The sequence below is a fragment of the Pollicipes pollicipes genome, unplaced genomic scaffold (genome assembly GCF_011947565.3).
Source record: "Pollicipes pollicipes isolate AB1234 unplaced genomic scaffold, Ppol_2.1 Scaffold_7231;HRSCAF=8579_pilon_pilon_pilon, whole genome shotgun sequence".
Classification (NCBI taxonomy): domain Eukaryota; kingdom Metazoa; phylum Arthropoda; class Thecostraca; order Pollicipedomorpha; family Pollicipedidae; genus Pollicipes; species Pollicipes pollicipes.
Genome location: NW_023597034.1, coordinates 28,015,356 through 28,032,248, shown reverse-complemented (window position 1 = coordinate 28,032,248; position 16,893 = coordinate 28,015,356). Strand labels below are relative to the sequence as shown.

Sequence of the window (16,893 nt, the reverse complement as noted above, 5' to 3'; positions counted from 1 at the left end):
GTATGCACAAATGCGCAGTCTGTATCTTGGCTCTGGCCGCCGTCTGTTTATAGAAGACCTGTATACACAAGATGCGCGTTAGCTCGGGCCTGCTCCATGAAAACAACTTAATGCAGCTTTGACGCTTCTTCATTCCGTGTTGTTGCGTAACACGCGACAGCTGATGCGTTGTACACCGTTAATAATGTTGACGACGAATGTTAGTACACTGGTATTGTTTGTTATATTTGCACGGGCCCCTTGCCTTGCGGTTTTCCAGCGTGGTTAATGTAAATGTATATCAACGTCCTGGCAACCTTTTATCCCAAACACATGCAGCCTAGGATCACCTTTGTTTCCACCATCCTTCCACCCCATCTCACTGTCTAACTCTAGTGTCGCTGTACATATGGAAACCAGTGATTCAGCATCGTCCCGTTTTCTTTCGTTTCATGCCGTTCACCTCAATATTTCACTTCGCATCAGCGAGTGGACCAGTTGGCCGCGTTTATCTTGTGTCACTCCTTGCACCGGCCACCGCCACCAGCCATGTTGCCGCAAGTATGGCGGCTCGGCCGCGGGCCCTACCATACTTGTTGACCGCCCCCTCCCCACGGTGCTCAGCTCGGCGCGTATGCAACTGAGAATGGTGATGGTCGGGTGTCGGCAGGCGGGGGCGGCCTCTTCAGACGTCACGATGCGTGCGGCTGGGCTGCTGGTGCTGGCGCTCGCTGTGGCAGGCCCTACGGTGTCTGGCCAGCTGGAGGTGCTGGAGGTCGGCAGTCTGATCCGGACCGGTAAGCAGGCCGTCGCAGTATTCATGAACGGGCCGCGAGCACGGCGGGCAAGCGTCGTGTCGGCGCTCGTGCGGCGTCTGCGATGGTGTTCGTCAGTGGAAATGCGTTGTGCGTGTGAATGGGGAAAGTGGTCGGTCATTCAGCCGGTTATCGCGTCGCTTGCCGCTGACTGGGGATGTGGTCAGGCATTGCGTCGGCCAGTGCAAGTGAATGGCTAAAAATGTGTGAGTTTGTGTGAATGTGAATTGCCTAGAATACTTTTGAACGCCACATCGCTGACGACGACGTCGCCAGCTCAAAAAATTCGTGGTAGTCGTCATGCCTACGTTAAGTTCCTCACGTGCCTTTACCGTGTTCCTCTATATTCATTCGATTGCCGTTACCGTGCCTCAACCACGGTGGCACTAGCTCTCGCCCCCTCTCACCCCCGTTGAGTCCGACTGCCAGCATACCCCTCCCCCCTATTTCTCGCGGCGGTGCGCCACATCCCTCCACCATACCTCTGATGTCCAACCATCCTCGCTGTCCGTCATCTGACGTCCGGCCAGCCCCGCTGTCCGTCATCTGACGCTCTGCGAGCCCCACTGTTCGTCATCTGGCGTCCCGCCAGCCCGCTGTTCGCCATCCGACGTCCCCTCCACCCCCGCTGTCCGTCATCTGACGTCCCGCCAGCCCACGGTTCGCCATCTGAGTCATCTGGTTTCCCGCCAGCCTCGCTGTCCGTCATCTGACGTCCGGCCAGCCCCGCTGTCCGCCATCTGACGCTTTGCGAGCCCCGCTGTTCGCCATCTGACACCCAGCCTGCCCCTCTGTCCGTCATCTGGTGTCCCACCAGCCTCGCTGTCCGTCATCTGACGTCCCGGCAGCCCCGCTGTACGTCATCTGGCGTCCCACCAGCCCCTCTGTCCGTCATCTCACGCCTCCCAGCCCGCTGTCCGTCATCTCATGCCCCGCAGCCCGCTGTCCGTCATCTGACGCCCGCCCCTCCGTCCTGTCAGCGCTGGGTGTGACCGAATTCGTCGCCAAGATCTGGGACAAGACGTTCGCCAATGAGACGGGTGTGCGCCTGCCGGACTTGGGCGCGCTGGGCGACATACTGGGTGACACCGATGCGCAGCTGCTCGACCAGTTCGCCGCGCTAAGTGATCGCATTGGCACGCTGGAGCAAAGTGTGCGTTCGGTGCAGCGCTCGCTGCGCCACATTCAGAACAACATCGCCAACGAGGTCAGCTGGGAGCTGACGATCGAGACGATGGAGAACCTGCTGCGCCCCATCAACAGGTGAGCGGCGCATGACGGGAAATGGTGAGGTCACTGAGGTCCTGACTGTATGAGTGTGGGGCTGGGGTTTCGAAGTGTGCATCGGGTGTGCTTTTATGTACTATCTTTTGTGAACGGGAGATAGTACGCAGTATATTGACTAGACCACAGTGGATGGATTGCATAGATAGCTGTCCAAATTCGGAAGATCATGATTAGCGTGTTTCGGGCAGGCATGGTTGGACGGGAAGGATGATGTGTAGCGTGGGCTCTTTGTGGCTGTGTAGTACGGGCCGAGAAGGATGATGTGTAGCGTGGGTTTCTTTGTGGCTGTGTAGTACGGCCGAGAAGGATGAATGTGTAGCGTGGGCTCTTTGTGGCTGTGTAGTACGGGCCCGAGAAGGATGATGTGTAGCACGGGCTCTTTGTGGCTGTGTAGTACGGGACTTATTACAGGTGCCTTCTTTGCAAAAGCACCCCCTCATTCGGACAATGCCGAATAAGTGCTGCAAAAGAGTGCCGGTGAGTTTGAACTTTTGCTCATCTTTACGCGTCACGATATTCGCACGTCTTTTGAAAATCTCTCTCCGTGTTAGAAAGCAGTTTACCGACAGCCTCCTTAATCAAGTTTTACCTATTACATACCTATGCTGTGTGAGAAAGGGAAACACGTTAAAAAGATCATGCCCTTGGCGCAGCTTTTGCAGTTATGACTGGGTGTCATGGTTTTGTACAGAAGCCTCGAGTTTGTTTAACACATGTCCAGTTTGGCACCTCGTTTCGGAGTCCTCATCCCCACTTGTCATAGTCTGTCTTGGGCCCCGAATAGTTGGCCCAAATCACGAAACAGCTGACCGATGTATGTTTTTTGTTGTTGTCAGAGCTTCGGATCTCATCTAATCCGCTTTTGCTTGTAATGACGCTGTGAAGGTATCACGATCACACTGCTCTGCACACTATCTACTTGGAATCTTAGCTCAGTGACCAGCCGGCTGTCGGCTGTGATCACAGATCTCCCTATGCTGCTGAACGAGAGCCTGCCAGTGAACCATTTCAGACAAACTCCTACTCCAGACTAAATCAGACTTGATGACATCTGCGTTACGAGCTTCATATCAGGAATACAGCCTTCAAGATCGGCTATCATATCCAATATTCGGCATCCCTGAGTGCTCAGCGCGCCTGTTCTAGCCCACGCCATGCCTCCGGTACCTGTAGCCAGTCCTCCTAGGACGAGGGGGCTATTTTGCAGCCGGGCGTGGGCGCCATGCGAAGACCAATCAGTGCATCGAGCTGGGCCAAGCAAAAAGAAAGGAAAGAGGGGAGAAAATGCTCCGAAAAAAATATCAAGGGGCCGATTGATTCTGTCTCTGTTGACGGACAGATTAAGAATTTGCGCGAAGACACTAACCTGTCAGGTTGCTGTCTTTAAGCATGCCATGTTCGAGAACGTCTTAGGAGTTATGTTTATTTGTATGCTCCCCGCCAATCGCTGGGTTCATGAGTGGCGTGGAAGAAGCTGAAAAGTTGACGTGTCGTGCGTAATTTGGTACCTGCTATTGAGATGGCTGGTTGAACAATCAAATAACACTCAGCAGCCGACGTTATTAGTGGTGGCGCAGCCTTGTATTTTTTTTTTTTTGAGGGATTAAGAAATCATTCACCATCCATTTTTATGTTATTGTCATAAAGGCAAGGCGTTTCCGGGCTTGAAACGTCTAGATGAAAATGAACAAATCCTGCAGAAGGTGATACATTTTTCGAGTAACATGCATTTTATTGGATTCCTCGGTGCTCGTTTTCTCATGAGCATACCTTATCAAAAAAGGCAGACAGTTCTCAATAAGGGTGCGCGACAAAAGGAGGCTTCACGGGTGGGATAAACCCGTCGGTACCCACATGAAATGGGTAACCGTTTGAGTCTGCACAGATTTGGGGGGAATTACGAGCAAGGGCTCTAGAATAGATAAGACTTTTTGGATCTGCTTTGACTGATTGACAGTCGGACGAAAGCGGCAGGTGCGTAAAGCGACTCAAACGCAACTCATAAATCGGATCGGAATGAAAAATAATGGGTAAGTGAATGAGCGTCGGACACTCAAACCACCCGAGTCATCGGGACGGATGGAGGCTTTCCTGAATATTTTCCATCATGTAGATCTTACGCATTGCAAAAAACAACAAACAAACGGGTGGGTCACGGATAGGAAGATTAATGGGGAATGGGGTACGGGTGGGTGTGAGGTAAGCTGCCCATGGACATGGGTAACATGGTGGGTAGGTATTGGGTACACAAGTTTTCAACCCGCCAACCCACCAACGGACGTATTTCTTCGTCATCCCTTAGCTTGTAAAATTATTCAAAAACCAGGGTGTACTAACAAACACAATGCAATTATAAGGAAACCCTATTTTCACTTTTACAACCACAGCATTAGTAGGAGAAAACACATGGCAGACATGACACACTAGCAAACCAGACTACATACATTTGATAACTTTAGGCAAGCATAGTACTGAAATTCACTCAAGAGCAAGAACCAAAATTTTGGAAGCTTGGCCTGATTTTGTCGAGCAGTAGTGAGACGGATCGTTGATATACCGGCTACACACTGCACTCGACTGTTATTTTATTGTGAAGGTGACTTGCACTCAAGCTTATAGCAAGCGTATAACAGCTATACACTGCACTTGGCTGTTATTTTATTGTGAGGGTGACTTGCACCCAAACTTTCTTGTTTTATACAACGCCAGGCCTCACAATTTATTCAACCAATAATTATCTCACCGGTAATTATGCACGGAGATGCGCCATTTGTTCGGCAGGTCTGGAAATTATCCCCAGACTCGTCCCCCACGCGCCATACACAGCTAGTGGTTATGGCTATGCATAGCGAAAAAGGATTCTCCGTCTTGACCATACTCTGAAAATTTTCCGGGATTCTCCCTCGGCACGGAAAACTATCTGGGATAATTTTCTGTGTTGGTAGTGCCGAACGCCATTCTAAAAAATTGCGACATTATCTGCCGGCCAAACGCACCCTTGTCATGCATCTTGGGAAAGCATGTGGTTTGTCATGGGCAAGACGTTTACGAAACGTCGGTTATATTGTCCGGGAAGTACTGCACAACGGTACTGCTTGTGCTTCATGTAAAGATAATTAGCTTTATCTGCACTTCTGGTACAAATAGAAACAAACACAAACAACAACAAAAACGAAACAGCATAGGTTCGGATGTAAACGTTCCTGGAAGTTTTCCATGACTTATGATTTAACAGGTGAAAAATGCGAACGAGTGGGTAACGGGTGAAAATGCAATGTCTGTCAGAGATGGGAAACGACCGGGTTTGGGCACAGTCCCATGGGGAACCTGTGGATATGGTTACAGAAATGTAATCCGTGCAGGCCTCTAGTGTGGGCACAGCCCCAGTGGTGCTGGATAGATGTAGTGAGGGGAATCTTGCCCGTGAAGTTCTCTACTCTATAATAGCACGGGCAAGACCGCCGTCCGCTTTCCTCGAAATGTACGCGGAATTCCGCTCACTAATCCAAGGTATTTTGATCATAAACATGCATTTCTTACCGTATGGAATTTTTAGTTTCAAGCGTGCATTTCGAATAATTGAACTCGCCATATGTGCATCAGCAGAGAAAACTTCCTCAGTCTCGTTAAGCGTGCAATGCAATTTTCTGGCCTGATGCGCGCCATAACATGGCAAATATTGCAGTCATTTTGTAGGTACGGGTCCTGAGAGAACCATGCGAGTGACACGTGGCACCGCACTGGTGCGCATAACTGCAGAGCCGGGAGAACCCCATTCCGATCAATGCTTACTTGCCAATGGCAACTTCGAAAATGAAGGGCTTAACGTAAACGCCCCGTGAAGTATCGTGACCTGACCTAATATTACCTTGCAAAAATATAGATCACGCTGCGCATTAACAGTCCCATAGCCGTCAAATGAACCAGAGATAAGGTAAACGCAGTGTCTGTATGATCACTTTTCACCTGCACACGCATAAGGGCGTCATTTTGGAAGATATGTGAAATTTGACACTACCACTGAGCTAACTCAATTAGCTAGTGATATCAGTGAAACTGAAATGAAATGAAGGCTTGACAACTAGGTGTATGTGCCAGCATCTATACGATGGCGGCACTTACCATCCATACAACAAATATTCACGTGTATTGAAGTTAGTTAAGTTAGTAAAGGAGCCTTCCAGTTCATAACGAGACATCCAGTTCCGTAATGAGGGCCTCATTTTTCAAAACCGAGCCCCCCAATTCAAACGGGGCCTCCTAGCGCACACCGGGTTCCTCTTAGTTCCTAATGGGGCTCCTTCTTAAAGACGGAGGCCTCTTGGTTCATAGCAGGCGCCTCCTAGTTTATAACGGGGCCTTTTAGTCCGTGATGGGGCCTCCTAGTTCATAACGGGTACCCCCTTTTTACAACGGTGACCTCCTAGTTCACAATGGGGCTGCCTGGCTCATAACGGTTGTCTTCTGAGCCCGTAACACAGAATCCTTAACACACAGTTGGGCCTCCTGAACTAGAGCTTGGGCTTCCCAATTCATAAGGGCTGTCTCATGATCCAGAAATCGGCTCTCTTGATATGGGAAGAGTCTTCGGAGCCGGATCTACTAGTACCTTCTTGCTCAGTGGTGGGAGCCTCTTCGATCGGAATTTTGGTAATCCGCGTAAGATGCAAATCCTTTGCTTGGGCAAAAGGGGCCTCCAAAAATATTGGGAGCAAAACATACTCTTGCCGTTTCTGCCCTCCCCCCCCCCCCCCCTCCTGCGCCGCTCCAGATCCGTACCATCATGCTCTTCTTGCACGTCAGTTTCGCCCTGCAACGCCTGCCAGGCGACTTCCTCCATACAGCCGTGGACACGGCTGTCAGCTTCATGCAAGGTTTATCTTGTTCCCCTAGGGTTAGTTGCAATCCGTCATATGCAAACTCGGGTTAATTGCGGTTGATTTTGTTTCAGGCCTGTTATGCAGGGCCGGTCTCTTCCCAGACGGGCTTATTCAGAATCGGTCCTCGGGAAGCCGCGGATGATTCACTTCGCAACAATAGTGCTGGACTGTATACCAAATTGGGGAAAATGGCCTCACGACGCTTAGCGCCTTCCCTTCTGCACAAGGGCAAAACTGCTCAATCTGGCGGACGCAAGCAAACTTGTGGACGTTGTGAACTATGGACATTATTAGTTATGGATGTGGAGAACCGCGAGCTTTATGGCCTGTACATATTATAAACTGCGGGCAATGTGAACGTACTCCGTAAAAACCTCAAAAGTGATACCTCCCTAGTCCACAACACATCAAGACCACAGAGCCTGCTGTCGAGTCTGCAGACGTCAGCTGCTAATGAGGTCCCTGACAGGTTCCTTTTTTATTTGTTTTGAAGTGCGCTTTGCGTGTCTGTGGGCTTCATTTTGCCTCATCGTTCGCGAATGTATATGCAGCCGTTTCTGCGAGTTGTGATCGCAGATGGTCTGCAAAGTGTAATGCGTCTCACGTCACCAATCGCTGTTTAAATCGTTTGAATTGTTAAATTTCCTGAGATGCACTATCTGTGGTTGCGCCCGGTTCGAAAAAAACGACCAATTGTCGTCATGCTCGACTAGAAAAAATCATTGTAGCGAAGGCGTTGCTTAGCATTACGGCTGTCCTCGGAAGGGTTCTTTTTTACCAGCCTCGCAGTCGGCTTTCAGGTATTTCTTCCTCCGTCACCTATGCCCGTCCCTCTTCTTCTCTCTCTCCCAGCCTATTGCCCCGGTATATCTGCCCTAGGCCGACCGTCACGAGTGTTGACGTCTGTGTCTACAGCAACTACGACCGCTTCCTCTACTACCAACGCCACAACAGCACTGTGGAACGCCACACGCTGGATAACTTCGCGACGCATGCGGTCTCGCATGACCCACAATCGCTTCAGTCGACCATGCTGAACCTGTACCACCTGGCCAAGGGGCTGGGCATGCACGCAACCCCACACACCCGCCATCAGCGGTACGCCTTCAAGCAGGGCCTGTTCCGCCAGCTGCAGAAGGTGCTCAAGGTGAGCAGAAGCAGCAAGAGGCGCTGATGACGTGTTATCTGTGGACTAAAAAGGCCACGAGGAGGCGAATGTGCATGCCCCGCAGGCTTCTTCGCGTCGAAACAACAAAAAAGACGGAAGTCCACGTCCGTCCTTTCCGTCACATTGTGTGGAAGCGGCCGTAGCCGCAGCTATTGTAGCCGTCTTGCTTTGAGTCACGTCTGTACGTGCACATGTGTGATGCTACGAACCCATACATCTGCAAAGGAGTACTGAACTGACCCATGTTTCGTCTTCTTCACCCAATTTGCGCTGTTCGTCAAGGCATCAATGCATTCAGACATACTCTTTGATTCAATCAGGCGTGCGCTGAGTTGGCCATCACATACATGTTCTCTCTAGGGATCTGAGACAATGATCTGCGGCCTGAAGCAGTCGCCCCAACAAATGGCATACGGCCTTTACGGAACGGTGGCACTGGCCCTGGCCAAGGGGGTACTCTATGATCCAGTTCTCGTATATGCTGCTTCGTCTATATGACAAAGGTAAGCAACATGTGAAGACGATCTGCGCATCTTCCTCGAACTTGCCAGCACGTTCGTCCGTAATAATTGACTGCGTCTGCTCTTGAAGGTGTTGATTTTCGACTGTGAGACAGGCGAAAAACAACTTGTTCCTCCCCCGTCACCGCCGTTCGTCCGCCCGTCTTCTGCCTCCCTATCAGCTCGCTATCCTCGGCGTTTGCCTCGGGCCGAAAGGCTGTATGTGTGGAATGACTACTGTGGAAGGGTCATCTTAGCTCCATTCGCTTGGTGTGAAAAGATTGGAAGAATTGGAAGAAGAAAAGAAAGAAATTCGATTGGCGGTGTGTTTTCTTTTTTTTCGAAGCATCTTTGGCTCGACTGCGATTTTCTGCAACATGCGAAAACTATTCACCAAATGCCATGGCACGAATGATATCGGTCGTCGAGGAGGATTAAGTGGTGTATTCATATCATTGTTCTAAACAGGAATGTTCTGCCTGTCCCAAGCCCCAGAAAAAGTTCCACGTCCCTTTTATTCTTGCCTCCACCTGGTGAGCTCGTCCCCGCTTTGTGCTTGCATCAATGACTGACTACGGACATTACGTCTTTGGTCTTCCTACCCAGTATGTGGACCATTCTTCCTAGAATGGTTCCGCATTATTCCACCTGTGATGCTGAGGGTGCTTCGACGTCCACCCTGGCTTCAACTTGTCAGTCTGTTCTCCCCGCGTGCAGGCCTGTTCACGGTGGAGTCGCGCCTCACGTCGGAGACCTACGACCGCATCTCCTTCGACGTGGCGGCCGAGGCGCAGACGGTCATCAAGGACCTGTCGAACGTGTATTGGCGCTGCGACCCCCGCTACCCACGTGGAGGGCACAACCTTCGAGCAGGTCACCGAGCTGCTCCAGGGCTACATGGAGAACGAGGTGGACCTCAACCGCGACGGCACCTGCAACAACAACTGCGCCTACTACAAGCGTGCGAGGCACGAGGGCTGCTACATGGTTGGTAACGCCACTGCCGCCAACGTCACGGTGCAGCAGGCAAGCAGACGATCGCGACACGTGGCGCGTGCACAGGCGGTGTGGGCTGGCAAACGTGTCTTGGTAGTAGACATACTGGCGTAGTGGTGAGGCTGGGCAGAGGTACATTATACACTACGCATGAGACCAGGTCATGTACCTGTCGGCTTCGTCTGAAAGGCATCCGGTCAGATGCACCAAATGGTGACAGAACGCTTATTTCTTTCATGATACGCTCTAACACTAATAACGCCATGAAGACATAAAATGGCTAACTTGAGAGTATGAGAACAAAGCGGGTTTTTGTATGATACCCCCATCTTCAAACATTTTTGACCTTTTGTTTCTATGTTTTGCACCTGGAGTGAAAAGATATTTTACGTTGCATGTGGTTAGGTAAGCGCGCTGCAGGTGCCCGCAATTGTTGACGTGTCGTAAGATAGCACGGCATGTTCTCGATATTTGTTTATTCTACCAGGTCTATTCTACCGGGTCTACCGGGATTTTCAACTGGCAGCTGTCAGTTCCGTATATATTATTACATATCACAATGTTGGCACGGGGGTCCAGGAATGTAGTTTCTTATACACTAGGGGGTTTCAACACGAAAAATGTCCCTTCTCCACGAAAAACGTGTCGCGTGCATACTTTTGTCGGATTTGAATGAGCACGCGTCAGGCCACTTCATTCTGCATAAAACTTTTTTGCGCCTCTGACCACCTTCCGTGAAGATTGTCGGGACCTATTTCCGGTAATGATGCCGGGCCGTCATTATTATTTACTGTGCCGGTTGTTGTGACGGTGTATATCATTTGTTGTGACTATTATTCTTCGGTAAAATAAGACTTTATTGGCCAAGTTTGGTGTCATCCTTGGCATCGGGAACATATATTTAAGTGACCAAAATTTGGGGACAAATCAGGTTTTGGGGGTAGGAAAGCACGCGCCCGGGTGGCCGGCTACATACCCTTCGCTCGGGTGGGGGATCAATTTACCCCCCTGAGATCTCAGGAGCTAAGAAAGCCAGAGATACCGAATTTACAGGGTGTCTTTACCTGTACGTGAACGCACTTAGGTCAAAATTTGAGCCTCTTAGGTCATGACCATCAGGTCAAATAAGGTCAAACAAGGTAAAATTCCAGGTTGGTCTCCAAAGTGCCTCGGAGCCTAGACAACTGTTTCTAAGCAAACGGTCACAGGCCGATTTGAGGTCAGTGACCTTGTTTGACCTTTTGAAGGTCATGGTGACCAAAATTACACAAGACTGCTCTGAGTTTTGCATTTTAATAAGAGACAAAGATTACACTAGGCAGAATGTTCCTAAAACAAAATGTCAACCCGGGTCATCTTGGGTCGTGCGGTTCCTGCTGTAAATAAATTTGAAATAAGCACTACAAACTATCCCATATAGCAAGGCCTAGAGTAATAAATCAGGTTGGTTTTGACCTTGGTCTGACCTTCATACCTGAACTAGATCAACGTAATTTGCTCTTTCAATATTTGTGATACCTAAGAAAGCATCTCAGAGATGTATGGCTTCGTCAATCACTCCGTTTTTGTATCAGATTGGACGATTCCCCAGAAATTGCCTTCGCTGAAACCATGACCTGACGTAGACCTACCATAGGTCAGCGACCTTACAAGTTACACCTAATTTTTTATGTCAAACGATCTGCTATTCAATCGCCTACAGCTATGCAAATTTTGGCGCGGCTACACCGCGCCGTTCGGAAACCATTCTGGAAAAACCTTCGGGTGAGGGGTCAATTTGACCCCCCACCCGAGCGCGTGTTAGGTCAGCCTTATCTGCTGCGCCCCCAAATCAATTGTCGAAGTCACATCTCAGATTCCACGCATGCTCTCCTATGCATACATGACAAGATTTACACGTACCGTAGTGCAAAGCACTTTGCGGCAAAACTAGTGTCAATATGTTGTGCCCTGTGCAATAGTGTGGTGGTGGGTGCGCATCCGACCGAGCTAGTGCTTTGGGGTTGGTGATACGGCCTGTCTGTGTTCGTGGACTCGGATCGTCTGATGCGCTGATATGGAGCTGCGCAATGGAGTTAGTTGTAGCGATCGGGTTGCCTGTAACTGCATGCGTCAGTGAGGAGAGCACGTAACTTAAATAATTTACTTCAGTGCGTCATATCGAAGCACATGCTGCATCGAGGTGAGCTCAAACACTTGCACCGGCGCCAGCGTGCTTCGGATGGCGCCTGGAGAGTGCTGATGCTTCATCAATTAGATATGCTACACAGATATGGCTAGTACAGCGACTGTTGGCTGTATTACACAGGTGTGCAAATCTGCAGACATGCCAGTGACGTTCAGTGCCCGCCGAACCCGATTGCAGTAGTGCCTGCGTCGTTAGCTTGCCTGCTGCCCGCTGTCTTTTGGGACGTTTATCGTTTCCCCTGTTTTCACTGCCTGCCATTTATTGTCATGCGCGTTGCGTGACCTGATCGAGTGATGCCAAGTTTTATGCATCTCATGCCAGTGATATATGAGTGCGATGTAAGCCCGAGTTACGGGAGGATCTCTCCCAAGTTGGGGGAGGCAATCTCTCCCAAGTTGGGGGAGGCGATCTATCCCAAGTTGGGGGAGGCGATCTATCCCAAGTTGGGGGAGGCAATGTCTCCTTAGGTGGGGAGATATACTCCTAGTCTCCATCAGGAGTGCCGGGGCTAAATGGGTTAGAGGACAATGTCTTCAGCTTTTGGCAATATTACAGTGGCCGTATGCGAGTTGAATGGGGAGAAGAAACCAACCTACCTGTCTGTTCATCAACTTAGGGGATTCTTGTTGCCCCTGGACCGTCATCCATTTTGATCATTTATTCCCTGACAATGCTTATTGGGCCCTGTTAATTTTCCGAAGCCTGCGGGCCCAGTTCACCCTGAATCTCTCGCCTCTCTCCACAGAGTTTACCGGAAAAGTTTGTTTTTGGCTTGCGCCATTTTTTCGTGAAGGCCAACATTCAGTCATCAGTCAATACGGCAAGAATGATATTCTCAGCTTACCCCAAGGGCGTTTTATTAAGTTCGCCATCTACTTCTCCTACGAGCGCTAGTCCAGGTGTTGAGGTCTTAGCCGCCGCGTCACCTCGTCCTTGCCCTCACTCGCTCCCCTCCTCTGCTCGTGCCTCACGCAGAAGCGGAACTTCATGATTTGCGGACATCAGCGCCAGTGCCAGGGGCGCGTGCATGACTGTCACTTCTACAACGCCGACTCGACCGTGTGCTTCGCCGACGGCAAGGACGGCGCCCACCGCCGCTACGACTGGATCGAGTTCGAGAACGGCCAGAAGCTGGGCCGCGTCGGCCGCTGCTCCGACTCACGCAAGGTGACCGCTCGGGCAGCCGGGGGGAGACGAAGGCGTACTGACCGGCAGGAGTGCGTCTGAAATGATGCGAATGATGTAGACAAAGGTGATATGGTGGCTGCCCACGCCTTTATACGGTGCACGCACACGAAAAGTGTGCGTGCAAGCACGAAAGTGAGGTCAGCCTGTCTATTCAGCTGCGTGGTATGAACAGAGTGAATGTGTCATGGGTCAGAGGGGCTGCCAACCTCGCCACACCGCACAGACAGACTTTTGTCGAGGTGTTGCTCTCAGGAGTTATGTGCGGCAGAAGAGATAACGCAACTGTGGCCTGAAAGTGACTCACGGTGTCCTGTGTGACTCACGGTGTCCTGTGTGACCGCTGTTCCGCGTTCCGCGCCGACCGTGCTGGATGGCGTTGATAGTTATACCGCCAGCAGGATTTCCAATTGGGCAGGGCGTGCAGAACAGTGAAATGCTAGCGGCGTAGATGTTATTCTGATATGCAGGTGTGGAGTATGCCAGCGCGAAACGAGCGTAGTTGAGTCACGTGTAGCTCATCTACCTGCCACCAGGTGGACAGCTGGTGGCGCAACCTGTTTCTGGCACTGCTCGTACTGCTTCTGCCTGTGTGACGACCCCACCAACTCGGAGCGGTACTTCAGTCTGCAGCCAGTGGTGGCCGACGTCGCCCAGAACAAAGTGTTGACCGGGGTCAGGTGAGCCGTGGTCTAGGGCAAGCCCGCGCACGCCCGCCTTTCACTGGGGATTTGAAAGACGATATTGGGGATATATATATATATATATATATATATATATATATATATGTGCGATGTATATAATATATAGATATATATATATATAATATATATTTATATAAATGTATATACATGTATATTTAATCGGTGGAAAGAAAGAAATATCGAGCTGTACTTATTGTGCTCAAGCTATTTGCGATTTGTTTGGTCTCTGTGACGTCATTTGTGTTGCCATCTGAGCCTCGTTAGCACACAAATGAAAGCTGGTTTTGTGACGTCTATCACATATGTACATGGTACCTGGGAAGGCTATCTAACTAGGGTATGCTATCTAGGTACCTGGCTGCTGTACGATGAATAGCACGTTGACCTGTGACTGACAATCATGGACATATAGGTGTAAGTGTTCTTAATAACAATAGTGTTCTCAATAGACAGCTATCGACCATCCATATACTACCAGGTACTGGTTGAACATTACCAAGCGAGCATTGGATATGGTAGGAATACTCGGCGTTCGAAGAGCTGTGCGTAGGATTGCGAATGATCAAGACCAGGGAATGGTAAACAGTGTTTTACATTTAGGGGCCAAGACAAGTGAAGCCGGAAACTTTTCATAACCTGTGCAGGCATTATCACTAAAAAATGTCAGAATGATAAATAATCCAAGCTCTCTCATATAAATACTGGATGCGCGGACGACGCTTTGGGCTGCGTAAAACACGACGGCCAGACCGAAAGGTTACGATAACCCACACCGAATGCTAGGTTGGAAAATTAACTTGCCGCGAATATCAGGCACGTCGAACATTGCTCGAAACCCACAAGGATCCTGAAGTTCAGGGTCTCGGGTCTTAGTGCCCAATATGCGGTGCTGCTGTGGGCTTTCCGGAACACAAACGGCTAGACCGAAAAAGTTTGATTACCATTACCGAAAAACAGGACAGAAAATGATTGCCGCCGGTCGTCGATATTTATCACAACGAATATAATATACAATTATTTCTTTATGTGATGTATTTAAGACCGCATGAACTAATCGGTGAAGTTTTGTTGTTTAGAGTAGTGTTTTTCACTTAAACGCATTACTAGTTACGATTTTTTTCATTCACATCTGATGCTTGTCTCATGTCTTCAAATGCGGAGCAGTCCCTGTAAGCGACTGTGGAGAAGATTGACCGCAGACATGCCGCACTGCTGTGGATAGAACAAGAGGAAAACTTACAACACAGTTGCCTGCCAGTTGTATGACGTGGGACACGACGCAGTTGACCTACGCAGACACGTTGAGATCATACTGCCTTGGACATGTGCTTTTCTGCTACCTTCGTACACAAAAGTTACTTGATGTTCTCCAATGTAGGTTCGTGAAGAAGGACCGAGTCTTCTACATCCAGATTGAGCAGGGGACGGCGAACCAGTTTGGCTTCGTCAATGCTTCTTCCGTGGAATGGAAGCCAATCTCCAAGCTTATTGACATCGACAGGTCAGTGTTGGCGTGCCCCCACTGAGGTCAGCCCTTTGTGTATTTTGTTGGGATCCTTGATTTTCTAGTAATAATCGACGCGACCGAGTGTGCCGAGTGCGCGTGCATCAAATGTGATCCCATTAATAACTTGTGGCCATGACCTTAAAGTTTGCTATGATTGAAGTATTTGCTACACATCGAACTCCGGGAGTGTCAATTTTTGTAAAGTATTGGGGGGGGGGGGGGGGCGAACCGAGGTCCGACAACCTACCCTCCTCCCCATTTTTCTCACCGGATTTAGCCCACTTTGTTTTGATTAAACAAAGTGGGCTAATTCTTCTATATGTTGTTAAGCATAACATTATACGTTTTCAATATTTGTATAACTGATAAGTCTTTAATTTAAGCAGTTATAAGTCATGTAGGTTGGATCCAGGGAACAGGCACTGATCGCACGCGTCCCTTCTGATCGGCACGTGAAGGTACCCCTAAGAGGTCACCTTAGGCGCCGATGCGCTCTTCCATGACGGTCATGGGAAACGGCACGCATTTGGTTGTGGGGACGATGGGCGGGGCCATCCCCATATTCAAGAGCTTTTCACTTTAGCCTCACAGACCATTGCGTGTCTTGTGGCTTTAGGTATGTGAAGTTTATTGCATCGTTTTATCCGCTCAGCTGTTACGATTTGTATCTTGTGGTAAGAGCAACCGCGACTTTTTGTTATGAGAGGTACTACACGCCACGACGCAGAAAAGATCCACGGAGATAGCCTTTGTGTCATGATCATCTTTTACCCACGTTTTGTAGTATTCCAGTCAACATTGGGGGGGGGTGGGTGGGGGCAGCTCAACATTGCGGGGGGGGGGGCAGGGGCCCTCAAAAAAGAATACAAATCGACACCCGCGTTGAACTCTATAACATGGCGAGTAATATTGTTCGAGCCATGCAGCATATTAGTGTTAGTTCCGTCAGTCAGTCAATTTTGCTACTTATACAGCTACAGCCAACTTTGTGAAGCTTGGAAATTATGTTTGACGGTTCGAAAGCCATCTTTTCGTTTTCCTATTTAGAAGGCGCTGGTAAAACTTCAGGTGCCTGCAAGCAGAAGTCCGCCTTCTGCTTGCCAACAGATTAAGGTCACTCCTTCAAACGTGGGTGGCAAAGTCCATCATTAGACAACCAAGAATCATCAAACCGTTATTTTCGAGCCAATGGGGCCAATTTTGAGTCAACAACCCCGTTTGAAACCCTCGTACTTTTAATCGCATGCGAATCAGCTCCTCTGGTTATCATAGACGCAGAAGCCAGGTGTGGCAGTGAAAAAAAAATCAGAGCAACGCATGTCGAGATGTACGCTCTGGCAATTTTCATAGGTCACATTGACCGCCCTTTTTTGTCAGTGTGTCATTAATAAACAATTGGTCAAACCACGTTGACCCCTATATCATTGAACTTGGAATAAACCAGAAAGATTTTGCTATCCCGGAATCTCACTTAATAAAACTTATGACGCGACTCTTGTGACCTAATTGTCAAAAATGTTCTTCACGTGTTTGGCAAGTGAAAGTTGTATGATATTTAAAGGCGATTTAAGCTTTACCAGTGCACTCTGAAATCAACAAAAAACGTGTTTTTTTCGTGTTTGTGTTTATTCGCAATTTGGCTGTCGGGTGGTCTAGCTGTTCGTTCACCTATGGCTTGTTCGTG

At 49.4% G+C, this 16,893-nt stretch overlaps 1 pseudogene; it reads left to right on the top strand.

Moving 5' to 3' along the window:
- Positions 1 to 652: 652 nt before the first annotated feature.
- Positions 653 to 15,228, top strand: LOC119109946 (uncharacterized; annotated as a pseudogene).
- Positions 15,229 to 16,893: the final 1,665 nt, after the last annotated feature.